The sequence below is a fragment of the Ceratotherium simum genome, chromosome X (assembly GCF_057802395.1).
Source record: "Ceratotherium simum simum isolate JZ-2026a chromosome X, ASM5780239v1, whole genome shotgun sequence".
In the NCBI taxonomy this organism is placed as follows: domain Eukaryota; kingdom Metazoa; phylum Chordata; class Mammalia; order Perissodactyla; family Rhinocerotidae; genus Ceratotherium; species Ceratotherium simum.
This window is the reverse complement of record NC_141940.1, coordinates 63,636,367-63,661,345: the sequence shown is the minus strand read 5'-3', so window position 1 is coordinate 63,661,345 and position 24,979 is coordinate 63,636,367. Positions and strand designations below refer to the sequence as shown.

The 24,979-nt window shown below is 34.0% G+C and overlaps 1 long non-coding RNA gene and 1 pseudogene across 1 annotated transcript in view; one reads left to right on the top strand and one right to left on the bottom strand.

Annotated features, from left to right (window-relative positions):
* Positions 1–24,979, top strand: part of LOC147911868 (uncharacterized) — a 99,513-nt gene that overhangs the window by 25,188 nt on the left and 49,346 nt on the right. The window lies entirely within an intron of this gene.
* Positions 10,053–10,515, bottom strand: LOC101396127 (cytochrome b-c1 complex subunit 7 pseudogene; annotated as a pseudogene).

The following is a 24,979-nucleotide window of genomic DNA, read 5'->3' as shown; positions in this document are numbered from 1 at the left end:
TTCATTTTATTAATGTGGTGTATCACATTGATTTATTTGCAAATGTTGATCCATCCCTGCATCCCTGGAATAAATCCCACCCGATCACGGTGTATAATCTTTCTAATGTATTGTTGTATGCAATTTACTAGTATTTTGTTGAGAATTTTTGCTTCGAGTCCCTCAGTGATATTGGCCTGTAATTTTCTTTTTTTGCGTTGTCCTTGTCTGGTTTTGGTATCAGGGTAATGTCAGCTTCGTAGAATGAGTTAGGGAGCTTCCTCCCCTCCTCAATTTTTTGGAAGAGTTTGGGAAGGATAGGTATTAAGTCTTCTTTGAATGTTTAGTAGAATTCAGCAGGGAAGCCGTCTGGTCCTGGACTTTTATTTTTGGTGAGGTTTTTGATTACAGTTTCGATCTCCTTAAAGATGATTGGTCTATTCACATTCTCTATTTCTTCTTGGTCCAGTTTTGGAAGGTTGTCTGATTCTAGGAATTTATCGATTTCTTCCAAATTGTCCAATTTGTTGGCATATAGCTTTTCATAGTATTCCCTTATAATCTTTTGTATTTCTAAGGTGTCCGTTGTAATTTCACCTGTTTCATTTCTGATTTTACCTACTTGAGCCTTCTCTCTTTTTTTCTTGGTGAGTATAGCTAAAGGTTTGTCAATTTCTTTTATCTTTTCAAAGAACCAGCTCTTGGTTTTATTAAATTTTTTCTATTTTTTAATTCTCTATTTCATTTATTTCTGCTCTGATTTTTATTATTTCCCTTCTTCTACTGATTTGGGTATTTGTCTGTTCTCCTTTTTCCAGTTCCTTTAGATACATTGTTAGATTGTTTATTTGAGATTTTTGTTCTTTGTTGAGATAGGCCTGTATTGCTATAAACCTCCCTCTTAGAACCGCTTTTGATGTATCCCATATATTCTGGCATGTCGTATTTTCATTTTTATTTGTCTCCAGGTATTTTTTGATTTCTCCTTTGATTTCTTCTTTGACCCAACCATTGTTCAGTAGCATTTTGTTTAATCTCCACATATTTGTGGCTTTTCTGATTTTCTTCCCATAGTTGATTTCTAGTTTCATACAGTTGTTGTCAGAAAAGATGTTTGGTATTATTTCAGACTTCTTAAATTTATGGAGACTTGTTTTGTGGCCTAATATGTGATCTATCCTGGAGAAAGTTCCATGTGCATTTGAAAAGAATGTGTGTTCTTTAGTTTTTGGATGGAATTTAACAATTGACTGTTATTAGAAACAATGGAGGCCAAAGGCAGTAGAATTTAACATGAGAAAAGAAAAAGACAATCCATCAAAAATTCTTCATCCTGCAAAATTATATTTTAAGAAGAAATTAAGACATTCTCAGATAAACAAAAACAGAGGATTCATCACTAGGACATCTTCGCCAAGAATGATGAGAAGTAGCTCTTCAGGATGGAAATAAAGGTCACTAGACAGTTGCTTGCATCCACATGAAAACATACAGCATGAGTAAAAGTAAGTCCATAGCTAAATATAAAAGATAACATCAACATACATTTTGTTTGTAATGTTTTTGTTTCCTACGTGATTTATGAGATAACTGTATAAAGCAATAATTATTAACCTGTGTTGTTCATGCAGTGTATAAACATGCAATTTTATGATCATAATAACACAAAGAAGAGAGAAATGAATGAATATCTATGGGAGAAAACTTTATGTATATCTTTTAATTTAAGTTGTTATTCATCAAAAACATAGATTGCTATAAGGAAAGATATTAACTGTAATCTCTAGAGCAAACACTAAGAAAATAACTCCAAAAATATGTTTAAAAACCACCACGGAATTAAAATGGTATACTAGAAAATATCTATTAACATAAAAAGAAGGTATAATAGAGAAACAGAGGAACAAAAAGACATGATATTTAGAAAACAAATAACAAAATAGTAGACATAAACTTACCTTATCAGGAATTACAATAAATGCAAATGCATTTAAAACTCCAACCTAAAGGCATAGATTGACAGAGTAAATTAGAAAAAACTAATGATCCACCCATATGCTGTATACAAGACACAAAGACACAAATAGGTTTGATGTAAGAAGAGTTGGAAAATGATTTACCATGCAAACAGTATCCATAAGAGAGTAGGAGTAGCTATAGTAATATCAAACAAAATGGACTTTAATACACAAGTTACTAGAGACAAAGAAAAATATTTTATAATTATAAAGGGTGAGTTCATTGAGTATATAAAAATTATAAACACATATGCACCTATTATGAGCTGAATTGCATCCCTTCGAAAGTTCATATGTTCAAGTCCTAACTCCCAATACTTCAGAATGTAACCATATATGGAAAACTCTTTTTTTTTGCTTGAGGAAGGTTAGCCTTGGACTAACATCTGTGCACATCTTCCTCTTTTTTGTATGTAGGTCACTGCCACAGCATGGCTGATGAGTGGTGTAGGTCTGTGCCCAGGAATGCAAACCTGCAAACCCAGGCCACCAAAGCAGAGCAAGCCAAACTCAACCACTGTGCCATGGGGCTGGCCCCATGAACAAATCTTTTTTAAAGAAGTAATTAAATTAAAATTATGTCATTAGGGTTGGTTGTAATCCCATATTACTGATGTCCTTACAATAAGAGAAAATTTGGACTCAGACACAGACAGAGGAAAGATACATGGAGAAGACATCCATCTACAAGCCAAAGAGAGAGGCCTGGAACAGATCCATCCCTCATGGCCTTTAGAATGAACAAATACTGCCTCCAAAATAAAATAAGTTTCTGTTGTTTAAGCTACCTAGTCTGTGATACTTTGTTACACCAGTCCTAGCAAACTAATAAACACATAACAACAGAGCTGCAAAATACACAAAGCAAAAACTGTTAGAATTGAAAGGAGAAGTAGACAATTCAAAAATAATAGTTGGAGATTTCAATACCTCACTTTCATTAATAAATAGAAGAACTGGCAGAAGATCAGCAAGAAAACAGACTTGAAAAACACTAGAAAGCAATTATACCTAACAGACAAGTAGGGAACACTCCTACTAACAAGAGTAGGATACACATTCTTCTCAAGTGCACATGAACATATTTTAGAATAGATTACACAGTGGACAATAAAAAAGTCTCCATTAATTTAAATTGATTGAAATCATATGAAATATGTTCTGAAACCACAATGGAGTGAAATTAGAAATTAATTAGAGAAATATTTGGGAAAAGCACAAATATGTTGAAAATAAGCCAGACAATCATAACTAACCCATGGGTTGAAGAAGAATTTACTAAGAGAAATTAGAAAATATATTGAAATGAATAAAAAGATAGACAAAATATATAATAGCGTATGAGATGCAGCTAAAGTAATGCTTATAGGAAAATTTATAGCTACATTTAAAAAGTTAGAAGTTATAATTAAAAAGAAGATAGCAAATCAAAAACTTGACCTTCCACCCTATGTGAGAAGAGAACACTAAATCCAAAGCAAGCAGAAGGAAGGAAATTATAAAGACTAGAGTGGAAATAAATGGAATAGAGACTAGAAAAACCATCGAGGAAATAAATAAAACAAAAAGTTAGTTCTCTGAAATGATTGATAAATTGACAAATCTCTAGACTGGCCATGAAATGAAAAGCTAAAATTACTAAAGTCTGGAAAAAAAAACAGTGGCCATCACGACAAAGTTTACAAACATAACAGATTTTAACTGAATATTATGAGCAACGATATGGTAACAAATTAGAAAACATTCAGGAAATGGACAGATTTCTACAAAGAAACAAAAATATTGAAACTGGCCCAGGGAGAAATAGAATAACAAATAGCCCATAACCAGTAAAGAGATTGAATGAGTAATCCAAAACTGTACATGAATTCTTGGGTGCCTTCACTGGTGAAGTCTACCAAACTTTGAAAGAATAACACCAATCATTCACAAACTCTTCCAAAAATAGAACCTGAGAAAACATTTGGCAGCTCCTCAAAAAGTTTATCATAGAGTCCCCGTATGAGTGAGAATTTCCACTCCTAAGTATCTACCTAGGAGAAATAAAAGCATAAGTCCACATAAAAATTTGTACATAAATATTCATAGTAGATTATTCACAATAGCCAACAGTGTCAACAACTTCAATGTGCATCAGCTGATAACTGGGAATGTAATGAAATTTATAAATAAAAGGGAATTCCACAATAAAGGGAAATTAAATACTTATACTTGCTACACCACGGATGAACCTTGAAAATATTATGCTTAGTAAAAGAAGTCAGTAACAAAAACTATATATTGTATCATTACACTTACTATGAAGTGTCCAGAATAGGCCAATTTTTACATAGAGAAAGTAGATTATTGATTGCTTAGGAGCTCAGGAGTGTGGTGAGAATGGGTGTTGAAAAACAATGTTTACCATATACTTTTTCAAGGTATCAGAAATATTCTCACATTAGATTGTGGTCATGATTGCACTAACTTGTGAATATACCAAAACTACTGTATTATACATTTTAAATTGATGAACTATATCATATGTGAATCACATCGCTATAAGTCTATTTTATAAAAAGAAGCAATGATGACAAAAGAAATTGCTAAACATGTGGTTAAATTTATATAAACATTGGCTATGAGAATAACAGTGACTAATATGTGAGATTTAAAAATAAAGTGATACTGAAATGTTAGACAATTATAACATGTGAAGTTAAGAAGGAAAGGGTCATCAGAATAAAGTGCTCTAAATTCCTTATGTTGAAAATGAGAATTAAGATCTAAATTAATTTGGGTTTCTTAAGGAAAATGCTCATTCAAAACTGTAAGATAACCACTAAAATAAAAGAAATAGAATGGAAAATTTCCACACTTGTATAAAGAAAAGAACATAAAGAAAATTTGCCCAATTCAATAACAGAAAACAAATGGGTGAGGGATCAGCACCGGAGAAGCACCAGAGAACCCTGGACTGAAACTGCCTGAGTTCAAATCCTGGCTCCACTGATTTCTAGGTACTTAGTCTTGGACAAACTACATAACCTTATTTTTCAGGTTCCTTATCTTTAAATTGGAGGAAATAATATTGTGTATTACAAACGTATTATTAGAAATAAATTAGGGTCTGCAGATAAAATGCTTACTTAGAACAAGGTTTGGTACAAAAACATAGAAGTAAAATAACAAGAATAATCTGGAAAACTGTTTATAGAATATAAAACACTTAGGATCTATTTTTATTACTTAAGTGCTGGTTTTGTGTGGATAGGAATATGTATTGCTCTTGCTTCTTTCATAGTACATTATATTTCTCTTCTTTTTCTTTCTCTCTCTCTCTCATGCAGGCACATGTGCATGTACGCATGCACACACTCAGACACAGAACTCTGCATCATGTTAAGTCCCTTCAAAATTACTTTAAAATATAAATTATAAGTGCTGAATCATAATTGACAACCGTAGCATAAAAAAAGAGCAGCATGTGATTTAAATGCACAGTTACATCCTTCATTCAATGTAGTATTCTACTATCATAAATTCCAATGTTTTATTTTAAAAATCTAGAAAGAAACTTCAGTTGCATTTAAGAAATAATAGTGAATACGTTTCAGTATATCAATAAAAAAATACTAAAATATAGAACAGATGTAAGCAGCATGTCTTCGGGAGTGAGGATCTTGAAGGAAGACTACATTCACAATATATTTTGCTTAATCACATTGGTACTCCTGCACATGAAATCTATGGCTTAGTCAACTTATTTCGTGGTCAGAATACACAATCTGTGTCTATAGTGACATTTGGTCCTTGGATAAAAGCCTGAATAATTAATATGGCTACAAATTTTAGAACAAAGTTCTTATATTTATTGAGATCATTGGTCTTCACCTTCAGAGTTAGGGAAAATATTCTCAAAGGTGTGGATTCCTGGGAAAAGATGGAGCAAAGAAGAGAAGGAAGAAGGAAGAGTTTTATTTCATTTTTTTCTAGCTTTATTGAGATATGATTGACAAATAAACATTGTACATATTTAAGGTGTACAGTGTGATGTTTTGATATACATCAAGAAATGATTACTACCACCAAGCTAATTAACATATCCATCATCTCATTTATTTACCTTTTTTGTGGTGAAAACACTTAAGATCTACTCTCTTGGTAAATTTCAAGTATATGATGATTATTATTAACTATAGTCACCATGCTGTAATTAGATCTCTAGAATTTACTCATTTTATAACTGAAAGTTTGTACCCTGTGGCTAACATCTTCCCATGTTCCCCACCTCTGAGCACCTGGCAACCACTGTTCTACTCTGCTTTTATAAGTTCAACTTTTTTAGATTCGACATACAAGTGAGCTTATACAATCTCTTACTCTGTCTGACTTATTTCACTTAGGATAATGTCCTCTTGATTCATCAATGTTGTCACAAATGGCAAGATTTCCTTCTGTTTTAAGGCCAAAAAGTATTTCATTGTATATGTATATATATATGCCACATTTTCTTTATACATTCATCAATTGATGGACATTTAGTTTGCTTACACATTTTGGCAATTAGGAATAGTGCTTCTATGAACATGGATGAGCAAATATCTCATCAACAACTTGCTTTCAATTTTTTTGATACATACTCAGAGGTGAGATTTCTGGATCCTATGTTAGTTCTATTTATAATTGTTTTTGTGTGAGGAAGATTAGCCCTGAGCTAACATCCAATGCCAATCCTCCTCTTTTTGCTGAGGATGATTGGCCCTGGGCTAACATCCATGCCCATCTTCCTCTACTTTATATGGGACACTGCCACAGCATGGCTTGACAAGTGGTACATCGATGTGTGCCCAGGATCCAAACCTGCGAAACCCCCAGGCCCCCAAAGTGGAGCATGTGCACTTAACTGCTATGCCACCAGGATGGCCGCTCTATTTTTAATTTTTAAAGGAACATCCATACTGTTTTCAACAATGGTCACATCAATTTGCAATCTCACGAATAGTGTGCAAAGATTTAAAATGTAAGGCAGCCACTTTCCCCCAGTCCAGGGAGAAGGTACTCCTGCCCAGCTATGTGGTTTCTCAGAGAACTTGATCTGAGCATTCCTACATCAGATCCATGTGGTTTTTGGTGCAGAGCTACATTAAGATATTAACTTTAGCATGTGTGTCTTTCTGGCTGGCTAAATTCCAAGTTTTCTCCTGTAGGTATATTTAAACTTCAGTCACTGACCCAATGTATTTCTTTTTTTTTTTTATTTTTTGTTTATTGCAGTAACATTGGTTTATAACATTGTATAAATTTCAGGTGTACATCATTATACTTCTATTTCTGCATAGATTACATCATGTTCACCACCCAAATACTAATTACAACCCATCACCACACACACGTGCCGAATTATCCCTTTCGCCCTCCTCCCTCCCCCCTTCCCCTCTGGTAACCACCAATCCAATCTCTGTCTCTATGTGTTTGTTTATTGTTGTTATTATCTACTACTTAATAAAGGAAATCATACGGTATTTGACCTTCTCCCTCTGACTTATTTCACTTTGCATAATGCCCTCAATGTCCATCCATGTTGTCACAAATGGCTGGATTTCATCGTTTCTTATGTATTTCTTCTACCTTTCCTCACTATGCCTGGTTTATCCAATCCTGCCATCATCTCCTTTATTTAGAGCTCAAGACTAATAACAACTCAGTTTATCTATAATCTTTTAGAGCAGAGGGTTGTCATGTTAACAGGGATCATAGACTTTGACAGCTGGGAAGGACTTGATCTATTTTCACAGCTTTTACAGTAGTGGCCAAGAGAAGGAAAGTAAAATTTAAGTTCTGTTTAAGGAAAGTGGAGGAAGTCTAATTCAGCTCATATATTCCATGGCCATCAAACCACAAACATAGGAAATCTTTATTCTACTTTTATGTAAGACTGGTTCAATGAAAAGGCAAGTTGCTATTTGTAGTTATTTTGGTGGGAGGGCCCTACCTAGTCTCCTGTTAACTATTTGACACCCTCCCTCTGTTAATAGCTCATTAAATATTGATAGGTAGATATTGTTAACTATACCTTGCAAGAGGAACCTAACAGTTTGCATGTAGAATATGCACAAAAATTGGAATATGAATACAGAAGAATATTATAAAACTAGAATATAACTCAGTTATTTCATAATCCAAACAAAAAGTCAACTGTGCAAAATAAGAATTGAAGAAGTATCAGAAAATAAAGATGGCATCTTGCAAATCTGAGTAAGTTACTTTGGCTTCCATCTCTATGTTCTTTGAAAGGGCTTTGTACACAATATTTTAGTCATAACAATTTAAATTCTTTAATTAATTAATTTCCTTCAAATACATCTTTTCTCCAATCTCTTTGATTAATAAATATTTTATAGACATAATTACTGCTGAAGAAGAAAACCTCTCTGATAGTTGCAACTGATAAAGGCATTAAACTCACTTTCTAGAATACTTAAGAAGCTCTATCTTCCTGAAATTGAAATGTGAACTGTTCAGTCTCAAAACATGGATTTTAAAACATTTAACACTGCTATCTCAGGATATCAGAATATGAGAGACCTGAAAGCTCTGTTTGGAATTCTGCATTAGGAGACATACAAGACTGTCAAACAGTTTAGAAAATAAAAAATCAAGGACTTATTAGAATGTTTATAAATGATAAATAAAGGAAAGGCTAAAATAAATATTCTAAAGTAATGTTTTCATTGTGTCATCCTTCAGCACACAAACTCTCAGTGCATCTCCATTGCCTGTCAGAGATAGTCTCAGTTCCTCAGACATAAGACCTTCCACATTCTTGCCCAGCTCTTTCTAACCAATCTCCTTTCACTGTTCTCCAAAATTCTCACTTCATCTTAGACTTGTCTTCTTTCAAAATGTGAGGTTCCTTTTAACATCTGCATTACTATCCATGCTCTTTTCCATCTATTCAAATCATATACATCCTTCAGAATCTAGCTCAAGTTCTTCCTGGCTGAAGAATTATCGGGTAAATTCCACTCAGATGGCTCTAACTTTCCACCAAACTCTCAAACCATTTCCTACATGAATCACACTCAGCTTAACCATTGATAATGTTTCTAATTTTTTTTTTTTTTTTAACAATTCATGCACTTGTCTCCTCTTGGCAGCAAAATTTAAGCTTTTGGGGGGAAATGTTCAGGACCACATTTCTTTTTTTTTGTGGTAAATATGTGGAACATAAAATTTACCATTTTAACAATTTTTAAGTGTATAGTCCAGTGGCATTAAGTACATTCACGTTGTTGTGCAACAATCACCAGCATCCATCGTTAGAACTTTTTCATCTTCAAAATTGAAATTCTGTTTCCATTAAACAATAACTCCCTATTGTCTCTCCTTAACCTCAGGAAACCACCTTTCTACTTTCTGTCTCTATGAATTTGACTGTTCAAGGTAACTCATATAAGTGGAAGAACAAATACAATATTTGTTCTCTTATGACTGACCTACTATACTTAGCATAACGTTTTTGAGATCCATCCATATTGTAGCATGTGCCAAAATTTTATTCCTTTTTAAAAGCTAAATAATATTCCATTGTACATGTATACTGCATTTTGATAATCCATTCATATGTCACTGGGCATTTGAGTTGTTTCCACCTTTTGGCTAGTGTGAGTAATGCTGCTATAGAGCATTGGTGTACAAATATCCGTTCGACTTTCTGCTTTCAATTCTTTTAGGTATACACCCAAAGTTAATAGCTAGATCATATGGTAATTCTGTGTTTAAGATTTTGAGGAACTGCCATACTGTTTTCTACAGTGGCTGCACCACTTTACATTCCCACCAACAATGCACATGTTGTAATTTCTCCGTATTCTTGTCAACACTTGTTATGTTCTGTTGTTTTTAAATAATAACCATCCTAATAAGTGTGAAGTGATATCTGATTGTCATATTTATTTCACTTCCCATTGATTAGCAATATTCAGCATCTTTTCATGTGCTTATTGATCATCTGCATATCATCTTTAAAGAAATGTTTACTCATGTCCTTTGTCCTTTTTTTCCCAACAATGATTACAATAGACATTTATTTAAATTAATACATTTGCAGCCAAAATAGTTCTAAATTGTACATTTCAGTCTTAACCAACTTTATAAAAATACTTTGAGGACAGCTGCACCTGCAGATTTCAACTACATGATTATTTCTTTGCTCATTCTTCTCTCTCTTTTCTTTCCCAAATAACCTCTTTCAGATATGGTTCAAGGTAGAATTTATCCTTCTTATATTTTGTCCACTACTCTTTAGGCAAGATCTGCTGCTTTCTGGTCAGGTTCAGTGCTCTCTTAATGCAAAAGACCCTATCATTATAAAGGTTGTCAGGAAGATTTCTTATGGCTTCTTTAATGTCATCATCCTCATATTTAGTATCATCTCACATTAACCCCAGTTTATTGAATCCAGCAGCATTGTAACACAAGTTTGAATACCCTCCAGTCACCAGCTTGATGCTGCAATGGCAGGCCTGATTGCCATTTTAGCCTGAGATCCTGTCCATTTGTTAACTTTTTGTTGTTCTTGTTGTTGTTGAGTTGTAAGACTTCTTTATATATTCTTGATATTAATCCTTGATCAGATAGATAATTTGCAAATACGTTCTCCTATTTTGTGGATTGCCTTTTCACTCTGTTGATATTGTCTTTTCATGCACAATTTTTTTTTAATTTTGATGAAGTCCAATTTATCTATGTTTTGTTTTGCTGCTCTACATTTTTTTTTTACACCTCAAAACACTTAACACATTTAGGTTCATTCCTGGTACTCAATACATGATTGAATTAAGTTCAAATAAATATCTTTGCTACCTTTCTACTGAGTTATATATTTCCATTATCATCTAAAACAGCATTGCCAAATCCAACATAAAATATTATAAACATCTCTGATATCCTAATGCTCATATTTTAAAGCATTTGCACTCACTCTAAATCATTATTTATATCAAATACAGATATTTCTAGGGTGACACTACCTCTTTAATCAAGCTATATGCAATTTACTACACATGAGAAAATTGGGAATAGTTGAGAAAGAAAAATAAAAATTTTACAGGGCAATAAATGCCTTGACCTTACCAATAAGGAGAATATTAATCCAGAAAACAGGATTAAAGATTCTCTGTTGCTACAACTGACTGCAATATGGAAACGGAAAATATAATAGTTAATTTAAGTAGTTAATTTTGCTAGCTACCACAGCTTATGTGATTCAATATATTTAAGATGTAGAAAATTATCTCATATTATACAGTTGACAGTTTTTAATCATGGCAAAGATCATTCTTTTAGATATATAATAGGCAGAGCATTTCTATGTTGGGCAATGTTTAAGGTACTATCAGAGTGAGGGGGTTGTCTAGATAAAGAAATGAAGAAAACACAATCTCTCTTCTCTGGCTAATATTTTGTTTATTCTTTTTTAAATCACTTTTTTTGTTGTTATACTATTATATACTCAGAATCTCACACAATGCCTGGGGCATATCAGGCACTTAATAAATATTTGAAAAAATACATAATTAAGAAGGCAACATAGTATTTTGGAAACAGTGTAACCTCATTTCAAATATATCAAGCACTCATTGCATCTTCCAACTTTGTGTTAGAAACAGAGTTATGAATTTGCTTCAAGTATATTGGAACATCTGAGCAAGTAGTCAGGAGACAAAATAACTTTGATACTTCAAGCAAATCATCTGATATAGTTGTTCCTGGGAAACAGACATGTTCGATTAGTATATTCTTCCAGAAAAACGTAAAAGCTACAATTAACATAAAACATTAAAACTACAGATATATGCATTTTTTCATGAGATGGAAAGCTAGGAAAGCCAAAAAATTCAAGAGGAAATAATTTAACAGTGAATTAAAAAGAGAAAAGTGATATAAGGTAAGCTATTAATCATTAATCTTTTTTCTCAAGAAAGTTAAAGGATCTAAGTAATGTGAAAGGTATTTGCATGAGTGTGTATGTATATGTATACATAGATATAGAAATATTTTAATCTGCCAATTTCTATAAACATATTGGTGAATGTGTATATAAGACTGCATGCCTGCATACACACCTGACTGGAAAATTCTCTCTGTAATTTTTAACAACAAAAAGAATGTTAAGACATTAAGAGTATTAAAAATAGAAATACCATATGATCCAGCTATCCCACTACTGGGTATTTATCCAAAGAACATGAAGTCAAAAATGCAAAGAGATTTATGCTCCCTGTGTTCATTGTAGCAGTATTCACAATAGCCAAGATGTGGAAGCAACATAAGTGCCCATCAACTGATGACTGGATAAAGAAGATGTGGTGTATATATATGTATGTATGTATATATATATATATATATATATATATATATATATATATACACACACATACAATGGAATACTACTTAGCCATAAAAAAGACAAAATTGTGCCATTTGTAACAACATGGATGGACCTTGATGGTATTAAGTTAAGTGAAATAAGCCAAACAGAGAGAGACAAACAACATATGATTTCACTCGTATGTGGAAGATAAACAAACACATGCATAAAGAGAACAGATTAGTGGTTACCAGAGGGAAAGGGGGTCAGGGGGAGGGTGAAAGGGGTGAAGGGGCACATATGTATGGTGATGGTTAAAAACTAGACTGTTGGGGGTGAGCATGATACAGTCTATACAGAAACTGACATATAATAATGTATACCTGAAATTACACAATGTTATAAACCAATATGATCTCAATAAAATAATTAATTTTTAAAAAACACACTAAGAGTATTAAACAGAAAAAAATTGTAAATATGAAGTGTTTCTGGAGGATCAGGCATCATCAGAATCTATAGCGCAGAGAAGAGCAACTAAAATGATTGAGGTAATGGAGTCTGTTGTATAAGAAAATACTTAAAAGCTTAAGGTTCCTTTTTGTATAAAGGGAGATGTAACAGTCTATAATTTATGAAAGAGGTGGTGAAGGAGAAATATGGGACTTGCTGACTGAGTTCTTCTTCAGATAACAGTTAATATTTATTGAACGTTTATTATGTACCAGACACTATGCTAAACATTTAACATGCATTATCTCATTGAATATTCATAGCATACCTATGATACAAATATTATATTTTACCTATTTTTGATACCAGGCTTTAGGCTCAGTGGGATTAAATAACTTGCACATCATCTCACAGCCATGTGGGAGAGACTGGATTTGAATATGGATCTGGCTGATGTCATATTACATGCTCTTAATTACTTTGTTACATGCCACCAGGGCAGATGTGTGTGTGTGTGTGTGTGTGTGTGTGTGTGTGTGTATTGGGTAGAGGATTCTTATGTACACGAATGTTTGTGTTTGTGACAGGGGTAGTGTTAGAAAGAAGTAATTGTAAAGACTTAAACAAATATTTAAAAATTTAAAAAGAAAGATTAAGAGAAAGTTCTTACCTCATGGAAACTCTGCACTTGCAATCCCCTTTATCTACCTGCTTTTTCTTTTTTCATACCATTTTTCTCCTTCTAAGATACTATGTATATTTTGTTTGTTTTTCCCCCTAGAATTTAAACAGTATGAAAGATTTTTCTTTGTTTTGTTTGCTCATATGTCCCAAACATCTAGAAAAATACTTGGAATATAGTATGCACTCAGCAAATACTTGATGAATGCATGAATTTATAGAAAATGAAATATTGAAAAAACTTAGGAAAATGTTCAGTCACTCAAAATAAGAGAAATGCAACTTAATATCACAAAAAATACAAATGTCACCTATCAGATAGACGAAGATGAAAAAATTTGTTGACATCATTTTTGTCAATGTGTGGAAAAAACATACCCACATACATTGCTGGTGAGAGGGTAAATTATTATAACCTCTATAAATGACAATTTAGTAATAATTAGCAAAATATAAAATATGAATATGTTTTGTTGGAGAAAGTCTATCTGCCCAACAAAATAATAATTTAAAATGTTATTAATTTCAGTATTGCTTGTAATAGCAAATGAATAGAAACAACCTAAATGTCCATTAATAGGAAACTGGTTAAATAAATGATGATCCGTCTGTATCAATGCTTTCCAATAGACATGTAACGCAAATTACATACATAATTTAAATTTTTCTTGTAGTCGCATTAAAAGAATGAAAAGACAAAAGAGAAATAAAATTTAATAATATATTTTATTAATCAAACACATTCAAAATATTATTGTTTCAACATGTCAACATAAAAATATTGAGATATTTTACATTTTTTCATGTAAATTCTTTGAAACCCGGTATACTTTATGCTTATAGCACAATTCAGTACAAATAAGCCAAATCTCAAGTGTTTAATATCCACATGTGTCTAGTGGCTACCATATTGGACAGTGTAGCTCTTTATAGGAAACAACATACAGATATTTAAAAAGCTAAGGTAGTTTTTTTCTACTTATGTGGAATTATCTCAAAGATATATTGTTAAGTGAAAAAGATAAGGAGTAGAGCAGTGAGGCTGCTAGTATTTGTACTAAAAAAATTATGCCTATATGTTTATTTAAATATACACAGATCATCTCTGTGAAGTGACATGAGAAACAGATTACAGTGGCTGCCTTGGAGGAGACCTAGATGGCTGCAGCACAGGGACTGGGAAGGAGGAAGACTTCTTTTCACTCTACACCATTTTGTACTTTTTGAATTTGAACTGTGTGACTGTACCAGCAATAAAAAAAGACAAATACAAAAACTACTTCTCTACCCAGTGGGGAAAATCTTTTAAAACTGGATACCAAGTGAGTGTACAGGCTTAAAATATAATTAGCTTCATAAAGACTTTAAATAAATTTATGGATAGCAGAGGCATAATAGATTATCAAAGGAAAGCTGGGATGTTTGGTATACAGTAGTGGCCTTGTTTCGCTCTAACAGAGCTTTTGCTTTCACTCTCAGAGACAGAGGCTATACAGACATAGAGTCTAACTCAATATGTGCTTCTTATGTTAATGCTTAATATGGTTCGTTGTTTCAGGCAGTTTTGTTTCCATAAACAGGTCAATCCTGGAATAGAAAAGGTATGGAGTGGTTTCTACTTGCATTGCAATTGAGATAATGTATGCAAAAGCACTGTGTGCTATGCAAATGTAAAGGATTATTGTTATAATAATTATCATCAAGTGGTGGAACCAAGACCTCTTGCTCTATGCATCAACTTATTCCCTCTGTGTGTGTTTTTGCTCATTCTCCTAGGAATCAGTTTTTATTTTTGTTTTCATTGTGTTTTTAATAGATTTCAACAGGTTGTCAAAGAGCCTTTAGTAAAGAAGTACAATCACTGTGGGCAAATGGAGATAATGCTTGGTTGTCTGTCTTTTTAAGTTTGGGCTAGTCCAGAGTCCTTTGGCCACTTTTATTACACACACAGGGCTGCTGGGGCTTTGTTAGGAAGGCTTAGAATAAAATGAATGAGTGTGAATTTGGATGATGCATCAGAGTGCCTCATAGTTAGATACTATGTCTTTGAAAATATTCACTCTATTTATAGATTGGCAGATACTTCTTTGTAAAGAATGAAATGAATTATTTAAGTTTCCCATCACACAGAAAAAGGCAGAAAGAGTACTCTGGTTGGTTACTTAATTTCAATAGAAAACCATTTTATTTTTATTTTAGGGTGATTTAATTAAGGTGGAAAAAACAATCTAGATTGCCTATTAAATAGCTGGTAGATTTTAGTAAAATGATTTAGTATCTTAAGAATACCCACTTCTCAATTTCATCTTTCTTAATATAGCATAATATTGTGGTGCCTGATGTTTCTAGCAGCATATTTTCATTCTATTCCTTTGGGGAATTATTTCATCACATAATATCTTTTTTTTGTTTTTTTTTTCTAAAGACACCATTCCACTAGTTGGAAAGCAGTGCTGCCTACCAGAATGTGAAAATAGGTTTCACTCAATTAATGAGCTGGAAACAGGAAGACATTCCATAGCAAATGAGGTTTACATATGATAATGTTGGATTTGTCATGTAAGAGATTGCTTCCTTTCAACTCTCTGAAAAGACTAAATTTTGCTTTTGTAGATTCTATACAATGCCAATAGAAAAGAACTAGACAAACCATAAAACAATAACATGAGTGTTTAATAATTTTAATGAACAAAAATTATTGCTATTTTTTATAAAAGTAGACCAGTGCTAAACAGTAAATAGCTCAAAAAGCCAACAAAAAGGAAGTATAAAGGAAATAGAGTTCTGATTCTGAAGTGGTAGTGTAATTATAACCACTTTCTTGTTATCTTACCAGAAAAAATAGGTGATAAGATAGTAAAAAAAAAAAAAAAAAACTGCTTTATTTTACATCTATGTTTATCCTATGATGCTTCAGTATTATGTGGCCAAGTATCAATATTCTTAGGCTAATAAAACTTCAGTAAAATCATCATCTGTAGATAATCAAATCACTCTCAATTAACTTCAGGGAGATATTCAGTAAAACATAATTAATTCATATACACAAGCATTTGTTTTCTTGAGGTTGTCATTAAGAAACTATTGGACACAATTTTTAGGTAAGCTTGTGCAAGTTGAAAGGGCAGGTTCCTGCTATATTTCCTACCGCATCTCAGAGGCTTAAGGAGTCAGCTAAGTGTTAACAGACTTTAGAGGTTTTCATTTTAAAATGTCAGCTTATCAAACTCATGTTTGTCTTCCCACTTTCCTTTGCTAAAAATCTATATTAAAATTGCCATGATTAATTCTTCTTTTACAACAAAAGCAAAAACAAAAATATGTAGCACATAAACTAGTGTATGGAACTCTAAATGTAGCACAGTTGACAGTTGCAGATAATACAATTATTCTCATGAGGAAGAGACTATTAGGATATTTATCTATTTGCTTTAAAATGTCATAAAAGCTTTAAAGTGCTTTAAAATTTCCTTTTGGTCTTTAAGAACAGTTTTTCAAAGGTATCTTCAAACTATGTATTTTTTTCCTAGATGGCATGTTTTTGGTAGAAATTCCAAATGCCAGTATTCCTAGTAGCCTAGGAAAGTATCTCTCAGGTGTGGAATCAGAATTTCTGAGAGGAGCAGATCCAAGAATAAGCACTTGAACAAGCTCCTCTGGAGTTTCTTACATTCATTGACAAGTGGGAAGCACTGTTCTAATGATTACAAGATATACAATGCAAATAAGCCAATTTTGGCTATTTTACTTAGCTAGGAAAATACTTGTTGTAAAAAGAATTATTGCAAGTACTTCTGCTTTATGTCACATTTCCAGTGGTCAATGTGTCATCATTACTTTTTTTCACCAACCAGAATTTTATTTTTATATAAAACCAATTTAAAATATACAAGCACATGTTACTGTTTGTGTATTTTTTCTTTTCTTTTTTAAAAGACCATTTTTAGAGCAGTTTTAGGTTCACAGCAAAATTGAGTCGAAGGCATAGAGATTTCCCATATAACCCTTGCCTCCTCACATGCATAGCCTCACCCATTATCAACATCCCCCATTAAAGTGGTACATTTGTTAGAATTGATGAGGCTACGTTGCCACATCATTATCATCTACAGTCCATAGTTTACATTAGAGTTCACTCTTGGTGTTGTACATTCTATGGGTTTGGAAAAATGTATCCACCATTATAATATCATATAGAGTAATTTCATGGCCATAAAAGTTCTCTGTGTTCTGCTTATTCAACCCTCCCTCCCCCTTAACCCCTTGCAACAACTGATCCATTTGTCTCTATAGTTTTGCATTTTCCAGATGTTGTATTGTTGGAAACATATAGTACATAGCCTTTTCAGACTGGCTTCTTTCACTTAGTAATATGCATTTAAGTTTCCTCCATGTCTTTTTGTGACTTTATAGCTCATTTCTTTTTAGTGCTGAATAATATTCCATTGTCTGGATGTACCACAGTTTATTTATCCATTCACCTACTAAAGGACATGCTTGCTTCCACATTTTTGCAGTTATGAGTAAAGCTTCTATAAACATCCATTTGCAGGTCTTTGTATGGACATAAGCTTTTAGTTCATTTGGGTTAATGCTAAGGAGCACAATTGCTGGTTCATATGGTAAGAGTATGTTTAGTTTTGTAAAAAATCTCCCGATCTTACAAAATGGCTATACCATTGGTTTCCACTGGCAATGAATGAGAGTTCTTGTTGCTTCACATCCTTTTCAGCAATTGATGTTGACAGTGTTCTGGATTTTGGCCATTCTAATAAGTGTGTAGTGGCCTCATTACTTTTTTTTTCCCTCGCACTCTCTAACAGCTTCAAACTATAGGTCCAATAATGATCATACAGCATCAGAGTTGATACAAATATATCAAAGTAGCAACTATATTTTATCTGAATTTATGCCTGGATACAACACAATACTCCTGGCTATCATTATCAATTTCAAAGGAAATGTAAATAATGGCAATCTTTGCATGGATATAAAACATCATCATAGCAATATTATCATATTTGCCTCCTTGTTTCATGACTGTCTCAAATTCATCTTCCCTAGAAAGTTCAGTAAGACATCAGTAGCTACTAAAAACTTTATCTTGTTAATATGGATATTTGAAGTAACAACCACTATCCAAAATTCATTGAATACCTCCTGTTGTTTAGCTACACACATCCTTAGCTGGCTCACTGTCTTACTCCAATCCCTCAATAGCTTAGAAAGTGACAGTAAAAATAATAAACAAAACTATTAAGGGTGATAGGAGATTGAATATAAAACATTACACACAAATGTAGCTATGATTGGAAATATAGAAAATATCAAGCTATCATCTTCCTCATTGTGTTAGGCAATGTAGGCTGCTCTAACAAAATAACCTAGACTGGGTGGCTTAAACAACAAACATATATTTCCCACAGTTGTAGAGAATTGCAAGTCCAAGTTCAAGGTGCTGCCAGATTTGGCGTCTGGTGAGGGGTCTCCTCTTAGTTTGCAAATGACTGCCTTCTTGCTGTATCCTCATGTGACAGAAAAAGAGAGGGCTCTGATCTCCTTCACTTCATATAAAGGCACCCATCCCATCATGAAGGCCCACCTTCATGACTTCATCTAAGGCTAATTATCTTCCAAAGGCCCCACCTCCAAATACCATCACACTGGTGGGTAAGTCTTCAGAAAAAGAAATTTGGAGGGACATAAACATTAAGTCCATAGTATTTCACCCTTGGCCCACAAAATGCATGTCCTTCTTACATGCTAAATACATTCATTCCACCCTAACAGTCTTAAAAATCTTCACTAGTTCCAGTATCAACTCTAAAATCTGAAGTCCAAAATCTCACTTAAATGTCATGTAAATCGGATATGGGTGAGACTCGAGGTATGATTCATTCTGAGGCAAAATTCCTCTCCACCTATGAATATGTGAAACCAAACAAATTTGGAATCACAAATTGTGTAATTCCAAAATACAGTGGTGTGACAGGCATAAGATAGACATTCCCATTCAAAAGGGGAGAAATAGGAGGGAAGGACGGGGTTATGGGTCCCAAGCAAGTCTAAAACCTAGCAAAGTAAATTCCATCAGATTGTGAGATTTGAGACTAATACTCTTTGGTTTGATGCTCTGCCCTGCAGGCCCACTGGGGTGACAACATCATCTCAGATATCAAGGGGGCATCATGACTTCTTTCAGGGCTCCTGTCCACTCTGTGGCTTTGCTGGTCAGGGGTCATGCCTCCAGGGCTCTGCCAGGCAAGGGTCATGCCACCGGGGCTCTGGGTGGCCTTACCACCATGACTCCTATGGCCTGAGGAAGGAAGGCTTTGGTTGGAAGCTGTCTGATCTGTTGAAACTGAGGTGGTGGCCCTTGTGATCTCTGAATGTCCTTTGAAGCCACTCTTCCCTTTTATTGAAGAATATGCAAGTTCAGAGTTGAATAGTTTTGTCATCCTGTCTAATAGATTCTAAGAAGTCCATCAGCTTTCTTTTACTACATCCCATCTCATTCCTCTTCAGATCAAGCTGTTAGTGTTCATGCTGGAGTGGCTGAGCAGCTCTGTGCTTAACACCCATACTAATAACCTTATCAAATGTTGCTTGACCACACATGTAGTGTTCCTTTCAGAACACATTTTCTCATCTTTTGAAATTTGGATAGGTTGACAATTTTCCAAATCTTAAAGTTCAGAGATTTTTGCTTAACAATTCTTCAATTCATTTCTCCCTTCTTGCATTTTACTATTAGCAGTCAGAAGAAATCAAGCAACTCCTTCACATTTTGCTTAAAAATTTCCTCAGCTAGGGAGCAGCCCCATGGCATAGTGGTTAAGTTCAGTGTATTCCACTTCAGTGGCCCAGGTTCACAGCCCAGATCCTGGGCACAGACCTACACAACTCTTCAGCCATACAAAGGCAGCAACCCACATACAAAATAGAGGAATATTGGCACAGATGTTAGCTCAGGGCTAATCTTCCTCACCAGAAAAAAATTTTTCCTCACCTAAATTTCTAATTTCATTGCTCACAAATACTACCTTCCACAAAGTGCTAGAGGATGAACAAAATTCAGGCCAAGTTCTTTGCCACTTTATTATAAGGATGACCTGTTCTCCATTGTCCAATAATATATTCCTTATTTTCATCTGAAATCTCATCAGAATGGCCATTACTGTCCATATTCCTACCGATATTCTGTACAAGATTATAAATTCCTTAAGAAAATGGAAGCTTTCTCTACAGGTCTAATTTTGCTTTCTGAGCTGTCACCAGAATCACCCTTAATAGTACCTTCATGGCAATATTGGATGTTCTAGCATGCACCCCCCCCCGAATTCTTCCGTCTTTTACTCATTATGCAGTTCCAAAGCTGCCTCCATATTTTGAGGTATTTGTTAATGCAGCACTCCACTTCTAATAACAATTTCTGTGTTTTTTTTTTAATTTTTTGTTTATTGCAGTAACATTGGTTTATAACATTGTAAAAGTTTCAGGTGTACATCATTGTACTTCTATTTCTGCATAGATTACATCATGTTCACCACCAAAATACTAGTTACAACCTATCACCACACACATGTACCGAATTAACACTTTCACCCTCCTCCCTCCCCCTTTCCCCTCTGATAACCACCAATCCAATCTCTGTCCCTATGTGTTTGTTTATTGTCGTTATTATCTACTACTTAATGAAGGATATCATACGGTATTTGACCTTCTCCTTCTGACTTATTTCACTTTGCATTATACCCTCAATGTCCAGCCACGTTGTCACAAATGGCTGGATTTCATCATTTCTTATGGCTGAGTAGTATTCCATTGTGTATATATACCACAGCTTCTTTAACCATTTGTCCCTTGATGGGCACTTAGGTTGCTTCCAAGTCTTGGCTATTGTGAATAACGCTGCAATGAACACAGGGGTGCATGTACACTTGCAAATTGGTGTTTTCAAGTTCTTTGGATAAATACCCAGCAGTGGAATAGCTGGATCATATGGTAGTTCTATCCTTGATTTTTTGAGGAATCTCCATCCTGTTTTCCATAGAGCCTGCGCCAGTTTGCACTCCCACCAGCAGTGTATGACAGTTCCCTTCTCTCCACATCCTCTCCAACACATGTTGTTTCCTGTCTTGTTAATTATAGCCATTCTGACAGTCGTGAGGTGATATCTCATTGTAGTTTTGATTTGCATTTCCCAGATAGTTAGTGATTTTGAACATCTTTTCATGTGTCTGTTGGCCATCTGTATATCTTCTTTGGAGAAATGTCTGTTCAGGTCTTTTGCCCATTTTTTAATTGGGTTGTTAGTTTTTTTGTTGTTGAGATGCATGAGTTCTTTATATATTTTGGAGATTAAGCCCTTATCAGATGTATGGTTTGCAAATATCTTCTGGCAATTGTTAGGTTGTCTTTTCGTTTTGTTGATGGTTTCCTTTGCTGTGCAGAAGCTTTTTAGTTTGATGTAGTCCCATTTGTTTATTTTTTCTATTGTTTCTCTTGCCCGGTCAGATGTGGTGTTTGAAAAGATGTTGCTAAGACCGATGTCGAAGAGCGTACTGCCTATGTTTTCTTCTAGAAGTTTCATAGTTTCAGGTCTTACATTCAAGTCTTTCATCCATTTGGAGTTAATTTTTGTGTATGGTGTAAGGTAAGGGTCTACTTTCATTTTTTTGCATGTGGCTGTCCAGTTTTGACAAAACCATTTGTTGAAGAGACTTTCTTTTCCCCATTGTATGTTCTTGGCTTTTTTGTCGAAGATTAGCTGTCCATAGATGTGTGGGTTTATTTCTGGGCTTTCGATTCTATTCTATTGATCTGTTTGTCTGTTTTTGTGCCAGTACCATGCTGTTTTGGTTACTATAGCTTTGTAGTATATTTTGAAATCAGGGAGTGTGATACCTCCAGCTTTGTTCTTTTTTCTCAGGATTCCTTTAGCTATTCGGGGTCTTTTGTTGTTCCATATAAATTATAGGATTCTTTGTTCTATTTCTGTGAAAAATGTTGTTGGAACTTTGATAGGGATTGCATTGAATCTATAGATGGCTTTAGGAAGTATGGACATCTTAACTATGTTAATTCTTCCAATGCAAGAGCACGGAATATCTTTCCCTTTCTTTGTGTCTTCTTCAATTTCTTTCAGAATTGTTTTATACTTTTCGGTGTACAGATCTTTCACCTCTTTGGTTAAGTTTATTCCTAGGTATTTTATTCTTTTTGTTGCAATTGTAAACGGGATGGTATTCTTAATTTCTCTTTCTGCTACTTCGTTGTTAGTGTACAGAAATGCAACTGATTTTTGTATGTTGATTGTGTGTCCTGCAACTTTACCATATTCATTTATTACTTCTAAAAGTTTTATGGTGGATTCTTTAGGGTTTCCTATATATAAAATCATGTCATCTGCAAATAGTGACAATTTCACTTCTTCCTTTCCAATTTGGATCCCTTTTATTTCTTTCTCTTGCCTGATTGCTCTGGCTAGGACTTCCAATACTATGTTAAATAGGAGTGGTGACAGTGGGCATCCTTGTCTGGTTCCTGTTCTTAGAGGGATAGCTTTCAGTTTTTCACCATTGAGGATGATATTAGCTGTGGGTTTCTCATATATGGTCTTTATTATGTTGAGGTACTTTCCTTCTATCCCCATTTTATTCAGAGTTTTCATCATAACTGGATGTTGTATCTTGTCAAATGCTTTCTCTGCAGCTATTGAGATGATCATGTGATTTTTGTTCTTCATTTTATTAATGTGGTGTATTACGTTGATTGATTTGCGAATGTTAAACCATCCCTGCATACCTGGAATAAATCCCACTTGATCATGGTGTATAATCTTTTTAACGTATTGTTGTATGCGATTTGCTAGTATTTTGTTGAGGATTTTTGCATCGATGTTCATCAGTGATATTGGCCTGTAATTTTCTTTTTTTTTTGTTGTCCTTGTCTGGTTTTGGTATCAGGGTAATGTCAGCTTCGTAGAATGAGTTAGGGAGCTTCCCCTCCTTCTCAATTTTTTGGAAGAGTTTGAGAAGTATTGGTATTAAGTCTTCTTTGAATGTTTGGTAGAATTCACCAGGAAAGCCGTCTGGTCCTGGACTTTTATTTTTGGGGAGGTTTTTGATTACTGTTTCGATTTCCTTACTGGTGATTGGTCTATTCAAATTCTCTGCTTCTTCTTGATCCAATTTTGGAAGGTTGTAGGATTCTAAGAATTTATCCATTTCTTCCAGATTGTCGAATTGGTTGGCATATAGCTTTTCATAGTATTCTCTTATAATCTTTTGTATTTCCCAAGTGTCTGTTGTAACCTCTCCTCTTTCATTTCTGATTTTACTTATTTGTGCCTTCTCTCTTTTTTTCTTGGTGAGTCTAGCTAAAGGTTTGTCAATTTTGTTGATCTTTTCAAAGAACCAGCTCTTGGTTTTATTAATTTTTTCTATTGTTTTTTTGGTCTCTATTTTATTTATTTCTGCTCTGATTTTTATGATTTCCCTTCTTCTACTCATTTTGGGCTTTGTTTGTTCTTCTTTTACCAGTTCCTTTAGGTGCATTGTTAGATTGTTTATTTGAGATTTTTCTTGTTTGTTGAGATAGGCCTGTATCGCTATAAACTTCCCTCTTAGAACCGCTTTTGCTGTATCCCATAAATTCTGGCCTGTCGTATTTTCATTTTCATTTGTCTCCAGGTATTTTTTGATTTCTTCTTTGATTTCTTCGTTAACCCAGTCGTTGTTCAGTAGCATTTTGTTTAATCTCCATGTATCTGTGGCTTTTCTGATTTTCTTCCTATAGTTGATTTCTAGTTTCATACCGTTGTGGTCAGAAATGATGCTTGGTATTATTTCATTTCTTACATTTATGGAGACTTGTTTTGTGGCCTAATATGTGATCAATCCTGGAGAATGTTCCATGTGCATTTGAAAGGAACATGTATTCTTCGGTTTTTGGATGGAATGCTCTGTATATATCTACTAGGTCCATCTGTTCTAGCATGTCGTTTAAGGTCAATGTTTCCTTATTGATCTTCTGTTTGGATGATCTATCCGTTGGTGTAAGCAGAGTGTTAAAGTCCCCTACTATTATTGTGTTACTGTCTATTTCTATTTTTATGTATGTTAATAATTGCTTTATATATTTGGGTACACCTACATTGGGTGCATAGATATTTACAAGTGTTACATCCTCTGGTTGGATTGTTCCCTTGATCATTATGTAATGTCCTTCTTTGTCTCTTTTTACAGTTTTTGTTTTAAAGTCTATTTTTTGTGATATGAGTACTGCTACCCCAGCTTTCTTTTCACTGCCATTTGCATGGAGTATCTTTTTCCATCCCTTCACTTTCAGTTTGTGAGTGTCTTTAGGTCTGAAGTGTGTCTCTTGTATGCAACATATATATGGGTCTTGTTTTTTTATCCAGTCAGCCACCCTATGCCTTTTAATTGGAGCATTTAGTCCATTGACGTTTAAAGTAGCTATTGATAAGTAT